At 33.8% G+C, this 16,521-nt stretch overlaps 1 long non-coding RNA gene across 1 annotated transcript; it reads right to left on the bottom strand.

Annotated features, from left to right (window-relative positions):
• Positions 1-327: 327 nt before the first annotated feature.
• On the bottom strand, positions 328-8,897 carry LOC309651685. Its single transcript, XR_014258319.1, has 2 exons — positions 1,589-8,897; positions 328-1,254 (listed from the first exon to the last, which is right to left on the bottom strand). It is a non-coding gene; the product is annotated as an uncharacterized lncRNA (long non-coding RNA).
• Positions 8,898-16,521: the final 7,624 nt, after the last annotated feature.

The raw sequence follows: 16,521 nt of genomic DNA, 5'->3' as shown, positions 1-16,521 counted from the left end.
TGGTAATTTTACAAAGCACTTGAACCCTGTAGGCTGGTTCAGTTTTCTTCCTTTTAGGAGAACAATAACATTCTAAATTCTAAGGGAAGGGATCATTTGGGAGTGTATTTAGGAATATGGGATGGAGAGAGGCAAGGAAAAAGGGGATATTGTGAAAATAGAAGGGGTCATTTTAAGCAGATCATTTAATTTACTTCAAAAGAAATACATGGGCAGGTTACTGTAGCAGAATCACAAATGAGGTAATGTGATTTAAAACTAGTTTACAAAATGTATCATGGAAAAACAGAGTGATATAATTCCTGGGATCAAGCCCACTTTGCATGCTTTCAAAACTCATAGAGCCTCTTTTTGTGGATTTCCTGGCTTCCATGTAAGATGTCAGAGGAGAGTGGCAATAATATTACCTTTGAGGAAATTTAGTTATGGTGGCAGGATAGATGAATGGACCATATTGGGGGTTTAATTCATCTTTGTTACCATGGTGCTAAAGAAGGATTCAGTATCTGTGGTTGACTTATTTATTCCTCACAGAAAAGGTGCTTTGGCTGCAGATTCACACTGAGAAGAAACAAGGGCCTTTAGAAAATTTGCCACCAATTACCTGGTCTCCAGTTCCAATCTATCAATTGAACGATCTGTCCACACTTGTAGTAATGTACTGCTACTCTATCCAGCCACTTGGCAGTTTTGCAATATTGTGACCTTTTTAAATCCTGAAAATAAATAAAGTTGCAGCATTCTTGTTTTGTTAGCACTTAAATTCCCAAATTTCTACATGCCAAGTTTTTCTGGCAAGGAAATATTTAGCAAGGGAAGTACACTGTTGGTGGGAATGTAAATTGGTGCAGCCACTGTGGAAAACAGGTTCTCAAAAAACTAAAAATAGAACTACCATATGACCCAGCAATTCCACTCCTGGGTATATATCCAAACAAAAAAGAAAAAGAAAACACTAATTCCAAAAGATACATGCATCCCAATGTTCACAGCAGCATTATTTACAGTAGACAAGATATGGAAGCAATCTAAATGTCAATCAACAGATGATAGGATAAAGAAGATCACACACACACACACAAACACAAACACATGGTGGAAAACTACTCAGCCATAAAAAGGTATGGAATTTTTCCATTTGCAACAACATGAATGGACTTGGAGAGAATTATGCTAAGTGTAATAAGTCAGACAGAGAAAGACAGATACTGTATGATAACACTTATATGTGGAATCTAAAAAAATAAGACAGGGCTTCCCTGGTGGCGCAGTGGTTGAGAGTCTGCCTGCCAATGCAGGGGACACGGGTTCGAGCCCTGGTCGGGGAAGATCCCACATGCCGCGGAGCAACTAGGCCCGTGAGCCACAATTACTGAGCCTGTGCGTCTGGAGCCTGTGCTCCACAACAAGAGAGGCCGCGATAATGAGAGGCCCGCGCACCGTGATGAAGAGTGGCCCCCACTTGCCGCAACTAGAGAAAGCCCTCGCACAGAAATGAAGACCCGACACAGCCATAAATAAATAAATAAATAAATTAAAAAAAAAATAAAAAATAAAAAATAAAAAAAAATAAAAAAATAAGACAGACTAGTGAATATAACAAAAAAGAAACAGACACACAGATGTAGAGAACAAATTAGTGGTTACCAGTGGGGAGAGGGAAAGGGGAGGAGCAATATAAGGGAAGGGATTAAGAGGTCCAAACTACTATGTATAAAATAAATAAGCTACAAGGATATATTGTACAACACAGGGAATATAGTCAATATTTGATGATAACTATGAATGGAGTATAACTTTTAAAACTTGTGAATTACTATGTTGTACACCTGAAATTTATATGATATTGTACTTTAACTATACCTCAATTTAAAAAAGCACAATCCATAATAGAGAAACACTGATACATTGTACTTCATCAAAATTAAAAGTTTAATGGTTCAAAACACACAAAGAAAGAGAGAAAGAAGAAAAACAAAAGAAAAGACAATACACTGGCAGAAAATATTTGCAAATCGTATCTCTTGATAAAGTGCTTACATCCAAAATATAGAACTCTTACAATTCACTAAGACAAACATCCCAGATAAAAACTGGGTAAATATTTGAATAGATATTTCACGAAAGAAGATAGACGTATGGCTGATAAGCACAGGAAAAGATGCTTAACATTTTATGTCATTAGAGAAATGTAAACTAAAACTGTACCACTTTATACCCACTAGATAGGCAATAATCTAAAAACAGAAAATAACAGGAGGAAAAACCCTTATACATCCCTAGAGGGAATTTAAAATAATGTAACAACTTTGGGAAAATATACCAGTTTCCTGAAAAATTAAACATAAAATTGCCTTATGATCCACTCCTGGGAATTTACCCAAGAGAAGTGAAAATGTATTCGCATACAAAGACATATGTGGAACATTTATTGCAGGCTTATTCATCATAGTCAACAACTGGATGCAATTCAAATGTTTATTAATTGGTAAATAAACAAAACACAGTATATACAATCAATGAAATATAGTCAGCAATAAAAAGAAACTACAGATAAATGCTAAACATGGATAATACTTAAAAAAAAATTATGCTAAATGAAAACAGCCAGAATGAAAAGGCTAAATAGTTTGTGATTTTATTTATATGAAATGTCCTGAAAAGGCAAATTTATAAATACAGAAAGCAAATCAGTGGCTGCCTAGGGCTGGGATCAGAAACACACCTACAAACTGGCACAAGCAAAATTTGAGGGAGTGATGAAATATATTCTATAATTTGTTTGGGTGATGGTTGCACAACTTTACACATTTACTAGTAACCACTGAATTATACATACATTTACAATGTATGAAGGGCAGAATAATGCCCCCCCCCCGCAAAAAGATATCTACCTCCCAATCCCCCAAGCCTGTGAATATGTTACCTTACATGGCAAAAAGTATTTTTCAGATGTGATTAAGGGCTCAGACCTTGAGATGGGGAGATTATCCTAAATTATCTAGGTGGGTCCATAGGATTACACGTATCCTCAAAAGTGGAAGAGGGAAGCAGAAGATTAGGTCAGAAAGATGCAACATGTTTGATCCTCCATTTGTGCTTTGAAGATGAAGAGAGGGACCCACAAGCCAAGGACTGTGACAGCTTCTGGAAGATGGGAAGTACCCTCAGCTGACAGTAAGAAATGGAAGCCTTGTTCCCACAACCATAATAAATTCAATTATGCTAAGAAACTGAATGAGATTGTCCCCTACGGCCTCCAGAAAGGAATAGAGCTTGGAGACATTTTAATTTTAGTTTGGTGAGACCTATAACAGACAGAACTGTAAGATAAATCTGTGTTATTTTAAGCCCCTGCATTTGTGGTAAAGTTGTTAGGGCAGCAATAGAAAAGTAATGCATGATGGGAGAAAAATATAAAAGAATTATAAGGGGACTTTTGTGAACCATATTGAGGAAAAGTATTTAAAACTAGGAAAAAATAGGAAAAGGCATTTCCTTTCAATGTCATACAGAACATTATTTAACAGGTTCAAACAAGGATTATTTAATTTTCTAGAAGATTGCACCTGTTTTGATTTTGTTAATTTTATTTAATTAAGAGTTCAGCCTCTCTGAGTAACAAGTTAACTTGGTAGATTTCTTTTTGGTAGAAAAGATATCTCCAAAGGTTATGGCTTCATTGCCCTGTAACCAGTTTTGTACTAACCTAGTAACCTTACACCAAGAAACTTTTTGTTTTTTTAATGTCTAAATACTCTGTCCTTCAAATGCTCTTGGAAACATTTTACAATATCTCTCCTATTCCTCCACCCCCAGCCCCTGACAACCACCATTTTAGTCTCTGTGTTTACTAGTTTGGCTTTTTCAGATTCCACATACAAGTGATATTGCACAGTATTTTTCTTTCTCTGACTTATTTCACTTATTGTCTAAGTCCATCGACATTGTCACAAATGGTGACACAATTTCTTTCTTTCTCAAGGCTGAATAATATTCCATTGCATATGTACACCACAATTTTCTTATCTATTCATCCATCAATGGACATTTAGGTTGTTTTAATATCTTGGCTATTGTGAATACTTTTGCAATGAACATGGGGGTGCATTTCCCATGATCAATAGTGATTTTAAGCACCTTTTAGAAAAATATCTATTTAGTTCCTCTGCCCATTTTTAAGTTGGATTTTTTGTGTTTGTTTCTTTGTTTTCTGTTATTGAGTTGTATGAGTTCGTTATATATTTTGGATGTTAGCCCCTTATTTGATACACGGTTTGCAAAAATCTTCTCCCATTCTTTGTTTCCTTTTCATTTTGTTGTTTCTTTTTCTGTGCACTAGAATTGTTTATTATATTTCCATGGTACTTCTCTCTTTAAAGATCTCCTAGGTAGAATTTTGAATTCTAACACATCTCTATAGACAAGGCTTTATTCTTTTTCCTCAGACTCGATCCCTGTGCCTGTAACTGTAGCTCTGGTAGAACAACTATGTTTCATATTAATCATGTATTATTACAAAGTCCCTCAAATGATCGACAATGCCCTGTATTAGGTATTTTATGAACGTTTCCAATCCTCACATCAAACTTAAAATACAGGAACTTTTATCTCCATTTTTTTAAATCACTGATGAGGAAACTTTGGACCAGAGAAGTTACGTAACTTGCATCTAAGGTCACACAGCTAACCGCCAAACCCAGCTCTGTCTGAATCCTCAGGCTCTGTTCTTTCCGTTAAAAGGCAAGAATTGGGAGACCTGAGTTCTAGAGCAGCTTTGTGACCTGGAGTTAATCATTTTACTTCTCTAGACCTTTGTTTCTTCACCAGTAAGAGAACACGGTCAGGCTAAGTCACGTCAAACATCTCTTTCAACTTGCAGTACAGATACGATGCATATTGCCTTGTTTATAATGTATCCATTTTGCTCTCATCACTAGATTCTTTGAGGAAAAATAAAGGAAATTTGGGGTGTAAACTTCCTCTCAACTTTTTAGCCTAGGCAGCTTGCTTCCCTCTCTAGAAAGTATATATCACACTGCCGCATTAAAATAAGCCTAGGATTTTACTACTGACTCCCATAGATGTATGTTTGGGCAGTCACATTTTGTTTATGAATAGATAATGTTAGGCAAAATGTTCTGATTAAAGTAAGTGATATTAATATTTGCTTTAAAATCCACATCCATGAAACATCAATATGATGTTTAAAAGAAATATAATCAACTTTCAAAATATTTTCTCATTTAACTTGAGAGTTGATGTGTTCAATAGGCCCTAAAGGAAGAATAATTTTTTTTTCTTAAGAATTGTTCTTGAACAGGTAACTGGTAACTCCAAAATGAAATTAAAGCATTAAGAAATAGATTGTGATAAAAATAAAGAATTCATTCTGAGGGGGTAAAAAAACAGTTAAGTTTGGACTTAAAATAAGTTGCATGTACCCACTCGAAGGTGAGTTTAACAAAATATGATTTATGTGCACAGAATTTTTTGCTACATAATTTATGAAGCAAAAAAGTGGAATATAATCAGCATATGGTGACTTGGTTTGGAAGAGAGGATTTAAGCATAATAATTCAGACTCTAGTTTATGCCATATTTGAGTAAAATATCTGTCTTCTCTCTGCCTGCTCCCATCCTCAGGACTCAATCCCCTACACCATACACACTTACCATCACATCTTATACATTTTCTGTATTGCTTTCATTATTCATTGTTTTTGACCTTAGAAAAGTAATGGCTTCTTATTATGCACTTTTCTTTCACATGACTCAAGTAGTGTGCAGTATGCGCCTCACCTAAAATAAATAACTAGCAGGGCTGATTTGTTTTTGTTTGTTTATTTCCAAATCCCAGCTTTCTCAGGGTCCTTTGTGAAATAAAGAGACAGTATAGAGAAAACCGGTTCTGGCAACTCTGCTTCATTATTTCAGACACGCATGACCTCCTATACAATTTGCTTATTGATCTCAATAATGAAGACCAGAAAATTACATCCTCTCTTGTCTGTGGAGCTATGAATCACAGATTGCTCAACCACTGTCAAATTAAACAACTTTCCTGTGACTGATGAAGGACTCACATAGAAACTAAAATTATCATCAGCCTTCTGTTGAACCCATATATTACTTACGTTAAATATAGTTAACATCACTCCAGACAGCTGTGCCACCTCCCTCAAGTCAATTCAAGAAATTGTCCTCCTTTTTAACCACTACTATTTCCATAAGGTTTGAATCCTGTCTTTTTTGAGGAAGATTATGCTAGTTATCTTTCTTTCCTGGAGAATGGATGCTCAAAAACAATTAAAATAAAAGTCAAGCCAAACAAAGGGAATTGAAAGACTGTGGTTTCTGTAGGTATAAAAGCTCCCAGCTGACATTGAAAATACTGTTTTCTAACACTAATATTTGAACATCTAAGGTCTTCCATAGATTTATTCCATGGAATCCCTAAGATTAAGTTCAGACTGAGGTTGATCTTCAGAACTAGGCTCTCATTCTAAAATCACACAATTGTACCAAGAAGCTGAATCGTTAAAGGGACAGAACTAACAGTGGGATCTCGATTCCCAGCAATGCAGCACCTAGAAGTGTGTTGCTCATTCAGAATCCAATAAAGGAGAGCATATTTATGAAACATATTCAAGGGTTGAAAGCTAAAAATTTATTTGGGTCCACTCTTCTCATTATATGTGGAATAATGATACAAATTGCAATGAACAATTTTAATGAGAATTTTTCTTAAAACCACATAAATCATTTTGGACAAGTTTCTTAAACTCCCTTGAACTTTAATTTCCTTATCTAAACCTGAGGGATTTATGATGTTGTAGATGCCTTTAGTAGCTCTAACTTTCTATATTTTAGTGCCTGGATAATCTCTAAAGCCCATCTTAATTCTAAAATTTAAAAATAATTCTTAGTTAAAGATTTCAGTGAGCTTGGGCAAGCTTCAAATTTACATTACATTTATTTATGTAATTTTTCATGAAAATTTAAATGTATTACTTCTGCCCATGAGCTCTTAAGTTGGAAGACATCTAAACTAGGAAAATACCTAACCTATTAACATATATCTCATGAGACCCAAATGAATTTCAATATCAACTCCTCTTGGTCAGGAAATTCTCCCTTGTGTTGATTTAATTAAGCTTCTGTTTAAACATTCTCTATTAAAGATGATGAATGTTAGTCACCATCCTTTCTAAAATAATCTCTTTCAAGTTTAAATTTCATCAATAACTAATTTTTATAACCTTGTTTTATCAAAATAGTAAACACTGTTTCTTTATAAAATTATTTGAATTATTTCTTATGTCTCTTAAAAATGCAAAAGCTGTGACAGATAATATAGATACCATATTATGTAAAGAACAATGCAGATGAATTGGATGGACTCTTCATATATGAACTAAACAAAGAGGAAAGTTGGAACGTTAAGAAAAAAATAATTACGAAGATTTGATTCATAGGTTTGTTGGTAAATTCATGATTTTAAAGACCACAATGATTTTTTTTTAACTATTCAGAATGTTAATACCTACAAGTGAAATTATTCAAAGCACCCACCACAACTTTTGTTATCTGGATCAGACAGCATCTTCTGTTTCCAGGTTGAAATGAAATGAAATTTATTTTCAGAGAACGTTTATTCTTTGAAGCCTCATTTTTTTAGTTGCCTGGTGACATGACTGTTATTCATATTTAAAAGAAAACAATTCTGAAGTGTTATGTCATGGTGAGATACGTCATTAAATTATTATTAGAGACAGCTTATAAATAGTTTAAAGCTAGTTTTCACTAATGACTCTTGTAGTGAACATGAAACCAGCATGGACTCCTAGTATTAATGAATGTTCCTTAATTCTTAGACTGCTGCAAAACCAATGGGATAATATTGTACATTGGCTACTAGAAGATTTTGATAAAACTTACGTTTTTCACGTTAGAATAAGGTTGATTATATGCATGGTATAAAGCAATAGCTACCAAACTTCCCACCAAAGACTTATTTCATTATTTCATGTCCCTTTCATCTGTATCCATGGTTTAAAATATTTTTTCCTAATACCATGAGATAACTAGTACTGCACTTCCATAGCGGCTTTATACACTGACATTTTTAATTTGTGAGATGTTTCTGAGGGTGAATATATGTTGTATTTGGCTTTTTGAAATAATGAAAATATCTTCTAAATCTCTAGGAGTCTGAGAAGTTGATCTGGGGAATTACAGGGGCAAAGGAAAGAGTAACCAACCCATAATCACAGGCCCTTGAGCCAAGTCTTTTCTTACTACTTGTGTAACCTTGGCTAACTTTTCCCACATTTATAACTAGATGGTTGCTAAGTTTCTTTTTAATGTTAACATACCATAGTTCTGTATTGGGTAAGCCCACGAGGTGAAATTTCATGTTATAATAATCGAATTCCCTGAGATTTCTCGTAAATCATGGATAATACTGTGGCCTTAAAATCACCCCCTTCCCCCACTCCCCACTAACACACCTTCCATTGGTACTTTCCCTTATATTATTATTCAAATTATTTTCATTGTGACTATGCACTATATCTTCTATCTTGATGGTAGAAAATCTCAGCAGAAAAATAGAAATTATTAGAAATGGACATTCTAGAAGTAAAATGTTTCTGAAATAAAAAATTTGCTGGGTGGGTTTATCAGCAAAATGGAGAAGATGGAAGAGTTAGTTAATTTGGCAAGCATTCAATATAATGTATCTAACCTGAAGAAAGAAAATTATTCAGAAAAATAATAAATAATAGAACCACATGGAACTGTGGGACAATATCAAAGTGCCTTATATATGTTATATATATGTGTATATATAATATACATATACACACATATGTTATATATATGTATGTGTGTGTGTGTGTGTGTGTGTGTGTGTGTGTGTGTGTATACCCATACATAATGCCAGAGGGAGAAGAAAAAGGAAGAAACAGACAATGGAGCAGAAAAAAATTTTTTGAAGAAATAATGGCTAAAATTTCATAATTTCGATAAAAGACATAAATCTACAGATCCAAGAAGCTCAGCAAACAGTGAACCCTAATGGGATAAAGACTCAGGCACACAAATACCCATTCACATACACACAGAGGCCTTAGTACATCAGAGACACACTAGTAAAAGCTAAAGAGAAAGAAATCTAGAAAGCAGCCAGGGAAAAATGACACATATCATATAAATGAATAATGATTTGAATGATCTCAGGCTTCTTAGGAAAAATAGAGGCCATAAGACAATGAAATACAGCTTTAAAATACTAAAAGAAAAAACTGTCAATGAAGAATTCTATATCCAGTGAAAACATCCTTGAAGAACATAGACAAAATAAAGACATTTTTAGAGAAATAAAAACTAAGCTAATCTATCCTGTAAGAAATGCTAAAGGACATTTTTCTGGCTCAAGTAAAATAAAAGTAGAAAGAAACTTGAATTTACAGGATGAAAAAAGATGCATCAGAAATGATAAATATGTGACTGAATATGAAAGACTATTTTAAAATCTTACTGTTTTTAAACTATATACCACTATTAAATATATATATATATATTTATCAGTATGATAAGAATTATAGCATATATAAATGTAATACATATGACAACTAGCGCATCAAAGCCAAGGGAGTCATAAAGTGATTATGCATTTTCAAGATTCATACACTGCTTGTAAAGTGGTACTATATTAGTAAACTTTGAGAATTTAAAGATTTATTATAATTCCTCAAGCAGCCACTAAGAAAAATATATAGCTATTAAAAAACCCCAATAGGGGGCTTCCCTGGTGGCGCAGTGGTTGGGAGTCTGCCTGCCAATGCAGGGGACATGGGTTCGAGCCCTGGTCTGGGAAGATCCTACATGCCATGGAGCAACTAGGCCCGTGAGCCACAACTACTGAGTCTGTGCGTCTGGAGCCTGTGCTCCGCAACAAGAGAGGCCGCGATAGTGAGAGGCCCGGGCATCGCGATGAACAGTGGCCCCCGCTTGCTGCAACTAGAGAAAGCCCTCGCACGGAAACGATGACCCAACACAGCCAAAAATAAATAATAAATAAATAATAAATTAATTAAAAAATTTAAAAAACCCAATAGGTAAAATAAAATTAAATTCTGTACTGTATAGCACAGGGAACTATTTCAATATCCTGTGACAAACCATAATGGAAAAGAATATGAAAAAGAATATATATATATATATATATATATATATATATATATATGTATGTGTGTGTATAACTGAGTCACTTTGCTGTACAGAAGACATTAACACAACATTGGAAATCAACTATACATCAATAAAATTTTAAAAATTAAATTCTAAAATATTCATATATTCCAAAAGAAGGCAATATCAGAGGAATAAAGAACAAAAAACAGAGGGAACAAATCCAACCATATCAACTACATTAGAAATTGTTGGAACTGATGAAAAAGCAAGACACCAACCATATGCTATCTACAAGAGACACATATTAAAAATAAATAAATAGGTTTTGGATGACAAAAATATACAACGTAAAACACACACATAAGAAGGCTGAGTGTCTATAGCAATATAAGATCAAATAGACTTCAAGGCAAAGACTATTAACCAAGATAAAGAGGAACATTTCACAATGATAAAAGTCAGTACACCAGAAAGACAAAACAATCATAAATGCATATTTACCAAAGGATAAAAGAGACTAGAAAATGACTCACATTCTTAAAGAGAATATAAGTTATACTGAAACTACTCAACTGTAAGACAAAAAACTAGATACCTATCTCAGATATGCAACATAGATTTAAAAACCTTAAATAAGTTATCAGTAAAAATTATCATCATAATAAAGAACTGTGGCAAGAAGTGTTCATTTCAGAAATTCAAACACTGTATAACATCACAAAATGGAATAATATAATGAAATACATTTACATATTAAAGTAAATAAAATAGCATTTTTATAGACAAAATTATTTTAAAAATTCAATATTGATTCACCATGAAAAACAAAACAAAACAAAATATTCTCAAAGCAGGAATAGAAAGGATTTTTTTTCCCTGATTAAGAGTTTCTACTAAAAACTTTAGCATACATCTTATTTAATGTTGACAAGTTAGAAGAGCATTCCCATTAAATATCTGAACAAGAAACAGAATACTTGCTATTTTCTCTTTCATTTAACATTATGCTAGAGAAATATGTATAAGCATAAGGACTTCACGAGGAAAAATTACAAGACACAGATTTGTGACGCTTTTTTGGATGTGACACTGTTGAATATGATTCTAAAAACTTTCAGCAATGTCAAATTTGTAAGTTTAATCGGGATGGATATCATATTTATAATGCTCTTCTATGTGCCACCACAGATGTAAAATTCTTGACCTTAATATCATCCTTAAAACTGTTAAATTGAGAATCCTGTTAACTTACATTTTATGAATTACCACACTGTATTACTGAAAGATATATTTGATCTTTAGCACAGTGCAAACAAAACAAAAAACAAAAAAAGAAAACTTCTTTAACATGCATACAACTTTTTTTTCTAATTTCATTTTGTTTGAAAGCACATTTTGAATGCAGTTTACTCATTTAGTAAAAGTTTTCTAATTCATATGAAAAATATATAAAATAAAAAGAAATAGGCAAAAGAATAGAAAACGAAGAGACAAAACTGACAATATTACATTCAATTTAATTTTTGAACTAGATAACCCAAGAGAATATACACATTACAAACTATTAAAGCTTATAATATAAACCTTATAATATAAGGTTTAACATAGTGGCTGGATTACTATTTAATTATATAAAATGATGTTATATAAAATAAATAGTCCTCCTAAGGGCCTATAATAATTAAAGAAGTACTGCCACCTCTGGCCTCAATGGAAAAACTAGAATTGTATTAATGTGCTCACCTAAAACCACTAGCAAACCATAAAATATACATTTTCGAAGACAGTTTCACACTTTGGACAAGAAGTAGTACAGGTCGATGATCCCTGAGTAAAGAAAAACAAATGAGGTTATTTTATTAGAGCCCCAGATTAATGCCTGGAGAGACTGTCAAAGCCACTATATGAGGAGTGAGGATAAACAGAGCCCAGTGGTTTTCCTGAGTGGAGGAGCAGGCTTTACTGCTCAAGACAGAGTATTGGAAGAAGGAGGAGCTGCAAATAGAGAGAACTCTGGGAATCTGCACACGGGTCTCCTCAAGACTCCTGCCGAGTACAGGTCTGTACAGGCGTGTGCAGAATTATACAAGATGAAAAAATAACCACCAAAAAAGAGTAGTGTAACAATTCGGAGAACTCAAAACACCAGACTGGAAAAACTTGCTAATTAAAAGGGCATCAGGCAGAGTTCTCAGAGGAAATTTCCTCAGTAATGGGGACAGATGCACTATAAACAGAAGCCTTTTCTGTCTGATACTGCTGTACAAAGCTTAAAGCAGCCCTCTGTATAGCTGATTCACTTTGTTATAAAGCAGAAACTAACACACCATTGTAAAGCAATTATACTTCAATAAAGATGTTTAAAAAAAAAAAAAGGCTCAAATTAATCCTAAGAAACTTAATTGTATCTCAGTTTACAGCCCACAATATTTAAAGACATACAAAATGTATTCCTTTACATTTGATATAATATCATCTCAAGTTAGAGTATAAAGTAAAAGATGCACATTTTGAACTCTGGAGCAAACACTACCAAAAAAAAGAGCTACAAGTGATAAGCAAATGGAGATAAACTAGGACTATAAAATACAATCAATCCAAAATAAGGCAGAAAAACAAAAAGGAGCAAAGAACAAATGAGACAAGTTGAAACAAATGATAAGATGTTAGGTTTTAATCTAATTATATTATAATCACATTATATATAAATAGTCTAAATACACTAATTATAAAGCAGAGACTATAAGGTTGGATGAAAAAAAACAAGACCCCACTATGTGCTATCAACATGGACAAGTTTATATAAAACATTTAACAATTTACCTGTGCTGTCCAGTATGATACTTACTAGTCACAGGCAGCTATTGACAAATGCAATGCTGCTAGTCCAAGCTGAAATGTACTTTAAATGTAAACATACACACCTAACTTTAAAGATTTAGAATGAATAAAAATGTAGAATATCTCAATAATAATTTTGTATTGATTATATGATGAAATTAATATATTTTTATATATTGTTTTAAATATATTATTAAAATCAATTTCACCTATTCCTTTGTATTTTTTAATGTATGTTTCCTAGAAATTGTTTAATTATATATTTAAATCATATTATCTTTTTATTGAACTGTGCTGATTTAGATACAATGGACAAATTCCTTGAAAGTCTCAAACCATCAAAGTACTCAAGAAGATAACCTGAATACTAAATCTTTTATTACTGAATCATTATTTTGTAAATCTTAAACTAATATGTTATATGTCAAGTATACCTCAATAAAAAATTAAGTAAATAAAAGATGCTCAAATAATTTTTTAAAAGTTGAATTTGTAGTTAAAAATCTTTTTAAAAATAAAATTCCAGGTCAAGATGGCTTACTGGTGAATACATTTTTTAAATTAATTTATTTATTTATTTATTTATTTTTGGCTATGTTGGGTCTTCGTTGCTACACGCGGGCTTTCTCTAGTTGCGGCGAGTGGGGGCTACTCTTCGTTGCGGTGCACAGGCTTCTCATTGCAGTGGCTTCTCTTGTTTTGGAGCATGGGCTCTAGGCGCATGGGCTTCAGTAGTTGTGGCACTCGGGCTCAACAGTTGTGGCTCGCGGGCTCTAGAGCGCAGGCTCAGTAGTTGTGGCGCACAGGCTTAGTTGCTCCGCGGCATGTGGGATCTTCCCAGACCAGGGCTTGAACCCATGTCCCTTGCATTGGCAGGCGGATTCTTAACCACTGCGCCAACTGGTTAATACATTTTTAAAAAGATACAAAATGATGTGGATACATTTAAAGAAGAAATAAAATCAACTCTACACAAATTATTCCAGAAAATAGAAGAGGAAAAAATACTTCGCAATTCATTCTCTGATTCAAAAACATATAAAAACATTATAAGAAAATTACATGCAATATCCCTCAGGAACACTGACACAAAAATCTTCAAAAAACTATTAGGAAATTGAACCAAGCAAATATAGAAATGATAATAGATCACAACCAAGTGAGATTTATTTCAGGAATGCAAGACCATTTCAACATTTGAAAATCACCCAATGTAATTCATATTAACAGACTATACAAGAAAAACCATATGATCATCTCGATAGTTGCAAGAAAATCATTCAACAAAATTCAACATCCATTTCTGATTTAAAACAACAATCAAACAAACAAACAAAAAGTCTCAGCAAACTACTGAGGGATATGTACCCCCAAAAAAGTCTTCAGCTGGTATCACACTTAAAGTTAAAAGATTGAATGCTTTCTCCCTTAAATTGGGAACCAAGGACATATGTTCTCACCACTCCTAGTAAACCTCTTGCTGATGTTGCACAATATGCAAGAAAAAGAAATTAAAAAGTACACAGATTGGAAAAGAAGGTATAAAACGGTCTTTATTCTCAGACAATCTGACTGTCTACATCAAAAAGTACCTACAAAAAAAAAGCTATTAGAATTAGTATGTGAATTTAGCAAGATCCCAGGATACAAGGATTCAAATATCAATTGTAAGTGATACAATGGCATCAAAAAGCATCAAATATTTAGGGATAAATCTAACAAACTGTGTGTAAGATTTGCATACCCCAAACTACCGACCATGGATGAAAGGTATCAAAGAACTAAATAAATGAGAAGATACACTGTGTTCATATAACAGAGACTCAATATTGTTTAGATGTCAATTCAACACCAAATAGATCTATAGATTCAGTTCAGTGCCAATCAAAATCCCAGAAGGCTTTTCTTTTTTAAGAAACTGAAAAACTGATTCTAAAGTTTATGAAGAAAATAACCCAGAATATTCAAAACAACTTTGAAAAAGGACAAAGTTGTATGAGACAAAACAAAGAGTTGTAGGAAGAAAGGACCGCAAATCAAACGTTCTAACATACTAAGCATGGTTTGGACTGAACAAAGTTAAACTTAAACTTAGCTTTGTGTGCCGAAGCACAGATCTCCCAGTATCTCAATGAGCAATCACTATCACGTATGTTGACTGAAAAAAGAAAAGCACAACATGAGAGTAGTGAGCTAAGTTTTATTTGAGGCAAAATGAGGACTATGGTGCAGGAGACAGCCTCTTGGATAGCTCCAAGGAACTGCTCTGAAGAGGTGACAGGGGGAGGTCATATATATGTGATTTTGTTGAAGGGGGTACGTGCAGTCAAGCACAGATTTTGGCAGAAGGTTGCTGCTAGTCACAAGAAGGTTGCTGCTACGAGGAGCAGATGTCTCTGTCAATGATTTTAGTGCTTTTCTAGATACGGGAAGACGTAAGAAATTGGGCTCATAAAACCTTCCCTGAAAAGTACCTAACCATCTGAAGGCCTGTTCTGCCAGTTTTTCCCAGAGCACAAAGTGCCTCATTCCTGACTTCTGCCCTGAATTCCTTCCAGGGTGTGGTGAAGGTCAGCTACTACAGTGGCTAGTGACTTCATTCTTGTAGTGCCAGATAGTGAGGGACAGTTTTTAGTTGGCACATACATAAGTAAGCTATTGGATTATTGGTTCAATTTCATGTTCTGGTGTCATAAAAAGAGTATTTATTTCACTATCTTGGAAAAGGTGCCAAGACAAACGTCCATCTGGTGATGCATTGTTAATTTAGTCATTGTTCTCAGGTTTCCTTAAAATTTATGATGGGGAAATCAATGACTTCTCAAAGGAAAGGAAAAGAAATAGGCACAAATGAAAGAGAAAGATAAGATACGATTATAAAAGGATAGGCATGGGTCTTATACTGCTGAAGAAAACTAACATTTTGATATTTTGGGTGGATTTTCCGAACAGACAAAGAAATAGTGACGAAACACACTGCTGAATGGAGCAGTAAGTGAATAGTTCCCTAAGGAGAAAAAACAACAACAAAAAAAGCAAACAGGAATTTAAATAGAAAGGTGATCAAAATTAACTTTGGATGTCAATAATCTTCAGTCAATAAGTGAAGAGAAAACCCTTCTCTAACTCTGTTTTAGGGGCAATAATGGACACCATATCAAAATGAATTATTAATAACAGCCATCTTTACCATTTTTTTGAAAGGCAGTACATATCTTATTTTTACTGCATTATTCACAGAAAATAACTTCAATGTAGTATAATATTCTATTTCCAGTCCTCACTGTCCAGCTCTGCATTGCTCAGGAGATTTATTAACCATTAATAAACTAAGTAATCAATTCCTCCTGTTTCTCCACCTAGAGATCTATTGTCAGAGTTGGGCATCTGAAAACTGTTGTCGTGGCTGCCCATGACAAACAGCTCAGTCAGCAATCCGTGAGTCCATCTATCCTGGGAGCTGACTGCCAACCTCTGCTC

The sequence above is a fragment of the Balaenoptera physalus genome (assembly GCF_965194825.1).
Source record: "Balaenoptera physalus genome assembly, chromosome: 21".
Classification (NCBI taxonomy): domain Eukaryota; kingdom Metazoa; phylum Chordata; class Mammalia; order Artiodactyla; family Balaenopteridae; genus Balaenoptera; species Balaenoptera physalus.
Note: the sequence above shows the minus strand (reverse complement) of the source record. Positions and strands in the feature narration are given on the sequence as shown.